Source organism: Schistocerca piceifrons, chromosome 6 (genome assembly GCF_021461385.2).
Source record: "Schistocerca piceifrons isolate TAMUIC-IGC-003096 chromosome 6, iqSchPice1.1, whole genome shotgun sequence".
Classification (NCBI taxonomy): domain Eukaryota; kingdom Metazoa; phylum Arthropoda; class Insecta; order Orthoptera; family Acrididae; genus Schistocerca; species Schistocerca piceifrons.
In genome coordinates, this window is record NC_060143.1 from 454,081,976 (window position 1) to 454,092,407 (window position 10,432).

A 10,432-nucleotide genomic window follows, 5' to 3' on the forward strand; every position below is an offset into this window, starting at 1 on the left:
TCAATTTCAATGAGGACAGCAGTGTCATCTGCGAATCTTATCTTTGATATCCTTTCCCTTGACTTTTGAATCCACTCTTGAATCTTCCTTTTATTTCCATCATTGCTTCTCCGATGTATAGATGGAACTGTAGGGGCGAAAGAATACATCCCCGTCTTATACCCTTTTTAATCCGAGCACTTCGTTCTTGGTGCCTCTAGTACATGTTATATACGAGTATTAGCCGTCTCTCCCTATTGCTTACCTCTATTTTTCTAACATTTTTCAACAGCTTGAACCATTTGAAATTGTAGAACGCTTTTTGAAGGTCGATAAATCCTATGAACGTTTCTTGATTTCCCTTTAGTCTTTCTTTCATTATCAGCGACAACGTAAGAACTGCCTGTGTGGCGGCTTTACCTTTCCTTAAACCAAATTGATCGTCATCTAACAGACTCTCAATTTTGTTTTCCACTCTTCTGTATATTATTCTTCTCAGCAACTTGGATGCATGAGGTGTTAAGCTGATTCTGCAGTAATTGTCGCACTTGTCTGCTATTGCAGTTGTGTGGATGGTATTTTTCCAAAAGTCAGATCATATATAGCGCAATTCTCAAACATTCTACACGCCAACAAAACAATCATTTTGTTGCCACTTCCCCCCATGATTGCAGAAATTCTGATGGAATGTTGTTCATCCCTTCTGCCTTACTTGATCTTAAGTCTTCCAAAGCTCTTTTATATTATAGTTCTAATACTGAATCCCCTATCTCTTGCATGTCGACTCCTGTTTCCTCTTCCACCACGTCATCAAGTAAGTCCTCTCATTTAAAGAGGCCCTCAATGCACTCTTTCCACCTACCCGCTCTCACCTCTGTATCTATAACAGAGAACTTCCCACTCCACTCTTAATGTTAGCGCCCATGCTTTACAGTATATTCCTTATTATGTTTGTGTACATTATTTTATGTATGTGCAGATATGTTGTACTGAAGGTGCAGTTAATCGTGAAAGAAAAAGTTAAACTTGAGTTAATCGTAACTTAAAGGTAATAGATACACATCAGTGTTTGAATCTGTGTCTACTGCTCCATGTCGAGAAAGTTCGTAAATTTTAGCTTTTAATACCATCGAATATCGTTATGACTTCTCTATATGTTGAGTGGTACCTTTCGGCAACCATTTTCTTTTCGATTCCTTCCCTTTTTTTTGTGCAGCCATTTCACCTTTACTTGGCTGCACTTTTTCTGTTGATTTCATCCCTAATTGATTTGTATCTCTGTATTCCTGAATCTCCCTGAACATCGTTGTACTTACTACTTTAACACGTCAGCTGAAGTTTTTCTTCTGTTACCTTTGGTTTCTTCTCAGTTAAATTCCTTATTTCTATATTTTTTCCAACTTCTGTGTCCTTTTTAGATATGTCCATTGCTATTCAGTTGAACTGTCTACTGAGTTATTGATTACCGCAGTATCTATAGCCTCCGCGAACTTTAAGCGTATCTCTTCGTTCCACACCACTTCCGTATCCCACTTCTTAGCGGACTGATTCTTCTTTAACAGTCTCTTGAACTTCAGGCTATTCTACATAAATAGTAAATTGTGATCGGAGCGTATATCTGCTTCTGGATACGTCTTACAATCCAATATCTGATTTTCGAATCTCATTTTGACGTTGATGAAATCTAACTGAAATTTTCCCGTCTCTCCCGGCCTTTTCGAAGTATATCTTCTCTTCTTGTGATTTCTAAACAGAACATTCACTGCTAATAGCTGAAATATATTGCAGAACTCAATCAGTCTTTCTCCTCTCTCATCTCTACCGCCAATCCAATTTGAACCATTTTTTTGATTTGAGCGTGTTATACAACGATTATCGAGCAGAAGCCAGTTGTACTTTAATGTAAACGGACGATATTTTCAGTAACGTCTCTAAGATACAGTTTTAACATCGTCTCTGAGCATCACAAGCGTCAAAACCATCACCGACCCCAGGCGGGGACGGTGCACATGTGGATAATTTCGTCATTTTAAACAGAATTTCTTTTTAGCCCCTATAAAAACTCTAAAATTGTCCGTAAGTAGTTAATCAGACGACACTATTCAGAGTTCAGGTTTATGATTTCTCTTACCACTTTGTCTCCTTCTGTCACAAGAGTTTCAGCCATATTGTGAAAATAATGTTTTTCATCCGTATCTTAGCAATTGTCAGGCAATGTGCGCAACTGTCATTATTATACAGGATCGTTCCGGGAAGGACAGTGAAAACAGACGCTCGGTACGTCTTGTGGGGATTTGTGTGTCGGATATCTTACATATATTGTAAGCACAGTACTATGGAACATCTCTCAGCAACAGAAGGACGGTGTGGGGAAGGCAGCAAACAGACGTTACTTGTTTGCTATGTCTACTCTCTTTCCGACAAAAAAAAAATGATGAGGTATGGAAGAAGGACTTATACGACTGAAAATAAACTGCAACTGAAATTGTCGAAACAAGTATGCACACGCTATTCCATCAAAGCATAGATGTGAAAAGGTGGTACAGAACATTCTGCACCTTGACTTTTATTGGCTGCGACCTGTTGTGAAGGCCGCCATTCAAGTCCCACAGGATGCATGCCTGTGGAACAAACATGCAAGTCTTGTCGATCGTGCGTCACAGGCTTGCTTTGTGTTACAAGGACAACGATTTGGAAGTGGCCACCTCTGCAAACAGACTGTTTGCGTCTCATTAACGTATGAACCTTGTCTGCACTTTCCCGTTTACCTGTGACACGTTGCAGCACGGTCTCGAGCGGCTTGAGTACATGTAAATGACTTGTGAAAGATACTATTTGAGTGAGATATAACTCTGCTCAGCATAGTAGTACTAGAGAAAAAAGATGGGCAAAATTTATCTTTTCTCTCAGCTGGTTTATCGTCGGTAGCTTCACTACATCACCGACGGTGTAATCTAAAGTAAACAGGCAATTATACTTGTAAGGTGGTCATGTCATTTTTATTTATGTATGTTATCGATGTGCTCGTCAGAGAGAGAGAGAGAGCAAGTTACGGTACTGTCAAAAAACCTTTGGTCTTTGCCTCTGCGCAGTCTGATACATTCTTAGTTGAAGTGTGGTAGGTTATGGATGTGTGCAGTAGTGCTGTGTTGACTTGTGATTGTATCTGTTCAGATGGTTCAAATGGCTCTAAGCACCATGGGACTTAACATCTGAGATCATCAGTCCCCTAGACTTAGAACTACTTAAACCTAACTAACCTAAGGACATCACACACATTCATGCCCGAGGCAGGATTCGAACCTGCGACCGTAGCAGCAGCGCGGTTTCGGACTGAAGCGCCTAGAACCGCTCGGCCACGATTGTATCTGTTAGATGAAAACAGATTTATTGTTAAGAACAGAAAGGACGAATGTGGGAAGCGAAAATAATTTAAATTTTAAATAATGTTATTATTTTTTAAGCGAAGAAGTTCGAGGTAAGACTGCAGCACTGCGCAGCTAGGAGTGATTAGTGTCAACTAGTTAACTAGCTCAGAGCTCGGAGGCAAAACACCCCGCTTCCCTGAGTCATGCCTTAAGATTTCAAGGTGTTCGGTTTTTATAAAAATTCTCTGTTTACAGTGTACCCTTTTCAAATCATTGTTTACTTTGTTAAGCATGGTATTGTTCAGACCAATGTTATGTGTGAAAATCATGCTAATTTTTACTCTGTCTTTTTGAATACATGCTTCATTCTAAAATCGTTGTCTCGGGATATCATTTCATAGGAATTGTTACTCTCTCCATCCCACTGTTTAAAGATTTATTATATGCATTACTACATTTCAGCATGTGGTATGCACCAGTTTGAATATAGTTTGGAAGTTTTATTTGGAAATAGAAATATAGCTTAGCCACTGCCTGCTTGCTGTTTGCTGTTGTGCTATCGAGAAATCTACAACAATGTTGTCAAGACGCTCTGTAAGTGGAAATTTTGATTAGGGCCAGATAGCTGTTTTACTTCAATTGCGCATTTAATATAAAGACAAATTGTATTCAGACCAATTACAGTTCAGTTCATATTAAATTCTGTATAGCCAAAGCTTAGCATACGAGTTTAGGTTGGATGACAGTTTGTGGGTACATGTTTTGGTAATAGGTTGATTTTTTTATGAAGTTGGAGGTAAACTTGGATTAACGTACATTCAGAAACACGCATATTGGGGAGATTAAACATTATCTAAGGGAAAGTAGCCGGACGCCCATTATCGGACATTAATATGGGATGGGTTCACCCTTCACTTTTACGAAGGCTTGAACTCGGTTGGGGACACTTTCCAAGAGTTTGCTGAATGCCTGTGGAGGAATGGCAGCCCATTCTTTCTCTAGAGTCGTATCCGGAAGAGGTAGCCATGTTGGAAGCTGGGGCTGGAGCGAAGTCGACGTTCTAACTCATCTCAAAGATGTTACGTTCAGTTCAGGTAAGGGAATCTGGGTACGCCAGCTCATTCCAGGAGTGTTGTTGTCCACAAACGAGTGACTTACTTGACAGTTACTTTGGCCCTATGGACGCACACAAATTCCTGGAGAACTCATCATCCATGTCCGTCTTTGCCATTTCCTGTTCCGCCCAGGTCTTGCCAACCCTCCTTGCTTCCCCTTCCACCATCCTCTTACACATACACCTAGGCCTGCCTCTCCTCCTTATATCTAAAGGCTACTTTATTCCAGTATTTTTCAGTCCTGATATAAGCTACTACGTAGAACCTTTATTTCCGAGCAGGAGTCCCGAAGCAAGCGAGATCACTTCTTTTGCGCATGTGCCACGAGCGAAAACTGGCCAGTCGACATTTTACCACTCCCAAGACTGAACATATAAAATAACAGTAATTCAAAAGATGTTAACATAACACATCAATTATAATGTGGACAGTGTGTAATGATTGAAGCCGGCCGTTGTGGCCGAGCGGTTCTAGGCGCTTCAGTCCGGAACCGCGCTGCTGCTACGGTCGCAGGTTCGAATCCTGCCTCGGGCATGGATGTGTGTGATGTCCTTGGATTAGTTAGGTTTAAGTAGTTCTAAGTTTTAGGGGACTGATGACCACAGATGTTAAGTCCCATAGTGCTCAGAGCCATTTGAACCATGTACGCATTGAAACATCGTATTTTAGTTTATGATCAAAATTGTATATTACAATTTTTGCCCCTGTAGGACTTAGCTACTGTGAACTGTTTATATTACGTTGCACTCAGATTTTATTTTTACATGTTCACTTTACCAGAAGATGGGACATTAGTTTAAATTTACCTGTTCACATTGGAAAACCATCACTGTGTTTTAGTGACCGGAAATATACAAGTAACAGAATTAAAAATAGCAATTTCTCAGTTGATATCACGCCATTCTTTCGTTACTACATGCCAGTCCCCTGTAGCACTAACATCGCTGCAGCTGTCGGATGGTTGCACTCTTTTTCCCTATTGAGTTTCGCGACTCTTTGTTGTGAAATTTAAACTTTTTCCGGCGAATTAAATGTTCGAAGAGATTTCGGGACTGCAGCCGGTCGTCATAAACTTCACTCTGTGATATTTCGACTGGACACCTGTCTGTCATCTACAGGTGACCAATCGAAGACTGACGAAGACGTTCTCCGCTAACTAACTATTGCCACCAAGAATAACTACGAAAGTATGATAAGAGCAGAAACGTTTGTGCGACAAAGGTTGCATGGCAAAATGGGGGCCATAATATGACGTTGGTTTTTTGTTGCTAGGTGGGGTCGCGTCAGAGAGATGAAGGTCAACTTTGTTTTTTTTTTTAAATTGAATACTATACTTTGGTACTTGTTTTCCGATAGCGGCTATCGAGACGAATTCAATGATGTGTAACAGTCAGATCTTTGAATGTCAATGGAGGTCACAAAGGTGGCTTGAATGTTCATTTACAGAAGGTGTCAATGCAGTGCTGCAATCTTCTTATCATGGATTGAGTGGTATTCCTTATCACATCGGGACTTATCGAAGCACATGCTCTGGCAATTCTCTCTCGCGAATCTTCAGGTATAGTTGGAACATCTTTATAAACAATGTCTTTTACAAATCGCCACAAGAAAAAAATCCAGAGGCGTCAAGTCTGACGAACGAGGCGGCCACGACACATCTCCTCCGCTTCCAATCCAACGATTTGGGAATTGTCTCTGGAACTCATTTCTAGCTATCAGCGAAAAATGTGCTGGACATCCATCGTGCTGATACCACATTCTGATCCTTGTTCGTAAAGGTATTTCTTCCAATAACAGACCTAATGTTTCTTGCATGAATGTGTTGTAGTTCCTACCATTAAGATTTCCTTCGACGAAATAGGGGCCTATTGTTCTGTCCTCCAGAATCCCACACCATGCATTCACCGACCAGGTTTTTGCTGTGCAACTTTCCGCTGCCAACATGGATTTTCAGTTGCCAAATAATGCATGTTATGGAGATTAACATTTCCATGGTTCGTGAATGTAGCCTCGTCAGTAAATAAAATCATATTAATAAATGTGTCCTTCCCCTGAATCTGAAGTTGAGCCCATCGGCAGAATTCAATTGCGACGCATGCAATCCGTATCAGTTAATTCTTGGTGGAAACTGATACGGTAAGTCTGATATTTATGGCGATGCAGAACACCAACAAAACTATTCTGGCTCATGCTAGTTTCCCTTGCGTTTTGACGCGAAGTAACACAAGGATCTCGAACCACAGTGGCAAGAGTACCAATTTCAGTTTTCTCGTTAGTAACTTTCCTCTGCCGGATATGTTTCCAATGCGTTAAAAATCTAGTTGTTCTCAATTTTTCATACACATATTTAAATGTGCGACTTGAAGGGTGAGTACGTTGAGGATATCTTTCAGCGTATAAGTCTTTAACTCTCATTGAATTTCGTTTGCAGTCTCCGTAAATGAGAAGCATATCGACTTGTTCTGCGAAGGAATACATCACTCACATTCGCTTGAATCGACGATATTAGTCTTACCGTTCCTATTACTGTTGTATTGCGAAACCGTCGAATGCTGTTTACGTGTCAGTGGCACGTTAGATGGACATGTCGTATTCGGCGAATGTTTACTATATTACGTTATACGAGAGAGAATTCTCAGAGCATGTGCTTCGATAAGTGCCGAAGTGATAAGCAATACCACTCAATCCATCATAAGATTGCAGCACTTCATTGATACCAATGGTCATCACTTCGAACACCTTCTGTAAATGGACATTCGTGCCACCTTTTTGACCTTCGTTGAGCTTCAAAGAGCTTACTGTTACACATCATTGGATTCGTCTCGACAGCCGCTATCAGAAAATAAGTACCAAACTATAGCATCCAATTTAAAAAGAAAAAAAAACAAAGTTGACCTTCATATCTATGACGCGACCCTACCTAGCAACAAAAAACCAACGACGTATTATGGCGCCCGTTGTCCCATGAAACATTTGTCTCACAAACTTTTCAGCTACTGACATACTTTCGGAGTTATTCTAGGTGGCAATAATTAGTGACTCACCCTGTATAGCCGCTCAGAGTATTGCCGCGCATGCGTTAGAACCACAGTGACAGATGGACCACACCACCCGGCAGCGCCCTCGCTGATGAACTGCAAGGATCAGCTGTTTTCGGCGCTGCCACTCGCCGCAACATCAGAGCATTCTGGCTTCTTCGTCTGGAGAAAATCTCGGAGATGACGTTATTCCAAGCATTATCAAGCTGGTAGCCGCTGTCACGGTTCATTAGATTTTCTCCAGTGCATATTTCAACGAACTCTTTAGTAATGGAGTCCCAAAAAAGATGTTGCTGTTGCCAAAATTAATGTTTTGTAATACTCCATCGAATGTCAGTTGGAGATACAATGTACCGTAATGGCATACTAGCTGGGTTGCAGAAGGCGAGTGCAACGCTTATGTTCTGTGTAGTGTTCTTCCGCTGTGCGTGTTCTTTGTCCTATGTAGGCCATACCACACTGACATAGTATTTCTCAAATTCTCGCCTACCGCAATAACAAGTTATCTTTCACTGATCCAAAATCTTTCTCGATGGTTGCCGCAAAATCACTTTCACCTGAAAATTGCTAAGGATTTTTGCTGTTTTGAAGGGAATATTTCCAACCAAGGGAAGAAAAGCTAGGGACTTTGCTGGCGCGATCTCCTCTTTATCCACCTTCCGGTTCTTGGTTTAAGATGAGAATGCCCTGTTAGTTTGCAGGGCAAACTATCCATTGTCGCTTAACACTGTCTTTAAATTTGCAAGCTCTGTAGACAAACTGTCTGCATCCGACAGTGTATGGTTTTTAACTCACTCATGGTTTGGAATGGGTGATGACAATTTGAAGAGTCTAAGTACAACTCAAAGTGAGTTGGCTTACAATAAACAGAATGTCCCAAGAGCCGTCACTCTTCCGTCTAACCAAAACATCCAGGAATGTGAGACAACCATCTTTCCCTAATTCCATAGTAAATCGAATGTACTCATGTAGATTTGTTGTAGATTGTGACACCACCGCCGGCCTCTTTGGCCAAGCGGTTCAAGGCGCTTCAGTCCGGAACCGCGCGACTGCTACGGTCGCAGGTTCGAATCCTGCCTCGGGCATGGATGTGTGTGATGTCCTTAGATTATTTAGGTTTAAGTAGTTCTAAGTTCGAGGGGACTGATGACCTCAGATGTTAAGTTCCATAGTGCTCAGAGCCATTTGAACACTTTTTTGTGACCACCACGAAATAAGTTACCTTGTTTGTTTGTTTATCAACGCGTACTTTCCAACGCGTCTGCAAGGAGTGGTGTAATACTCGCGTCCACGACATGCTAACCGATATGCATCAGAGACAACTTCTACGACTTGTCGATAATGGGTTTAGAATTCGACAGAAGTTACGGCTGTTAGTGAATTCTGGTCAATTCAGAGAGAACATTGTGGAGGTAACTTTGCAGTGGACATTCGGAGACCGATAACGCGCAAAATGCCATTGCTCACAGTGGCACATGAAGCTTCACGTATTCAGTGGAGCAAACAACACAGAAACAGTACAGCAGCTGACAGGAGGCGTACAGCGTGGCCCGATGAGTTATCGTTTTACCTATTTTCGAATGATGGAAGGCATCGAGTGCATAATGAGACGTTTAGCTTACAGCGTGTGGAGAGTATATTTCAGGCTAGCGGTGGTACTGTGATGTTCCCTGTGTGTTTTCTGTACTATGAGCATGGCCCACGTTTTCATGTTGATGTTAACATGAACCAATGTGTTTATTTCAACATTCTCGGTCACCAAGAGTCACCCGTTCATCTCTATTTCCATGATAAGCTTGCTGTGGATACTCCCGTCTTACAAGAAGACAACAGTCGTGTTCATAGGCTTTATTTACAGGCCACCATATTGCCAGATCTGTGCAGATTGTTTTAAGACGCAGGTCGAGACTGGAATTAGGATCACCTGAGGACAGCAACAGGTTAGACTGCCGAAACATCGCACCATCTGGATGACACCACTCGGCTGAATACCTGAGAACACTTCAAAATAATAATATACTGGGAATATGTGAGGTGGAGATGATATTCAAGTTCCATACATCGAAATAATTTTATGAAAGATATCGTTTTGTACTGCTAATATAAATTATATTATAACCTTTGATATTAATTTTAGGAGGTTCTACGAACATTTGAATAGAAGGAGCTGCTTAACTGAAGTGGTTCAACTCGTTTTTAAACTCCACTACACATCAGCAAGGTATTTAATGTACTCTGGCAGGTTGTTAAATTCGTATGAAGAGAAGAAGGACGGAAGATTAGGGTTTACCATCCCTTCAATGATGGGATTATTAAAGACAGACAACTTCACAGAATGGGAAAAGAACTGGGAAGGAAATTTGCAGTGTATTTTTCACACGAACTATCTTGGTATTTGCCTTGACTGATTAAAACGTAAATCCGATTGACTGAATGGAAATATGCACTATCTTTCTCTAGAATATCTGTCCATAACTTCTGAAAGAATAGGACCCCTCCCCAGGTAGTCCCCATACTCCCTAATGGTGATAATACGGGGTAGTGCGTAACCATTATTTGTCGCTGAACAGAACGCGAAGCCATTGATCGCCAGTCCATGCTTTCGCTCACGGCACCCTCCAAACGCAGCTGTTTGTGTTGCAATGTTGACGGCGGTCGGTAATTTCCTAGTTCGGTTGCTGCAATGGTGCGGTATGACACAGAATGCTACAAGAAATCCATTACTTATTCTCGCATGGCAGGCGTAAATGTGAAGGGGTTACGATGAGCGTGGTGCACAGTACGGTGATCCTCCCTTGCCGTGCTCAGACGTGGTCGACGAGAATCTTTATGACGAGTAGGGCTGCCTTCATGTTCACATGGAGTCTAACAACGTGCAAATGTCACATGCGAATGTTCCAAAAATCTGGATATTGCATGATTCGGCCAGCTG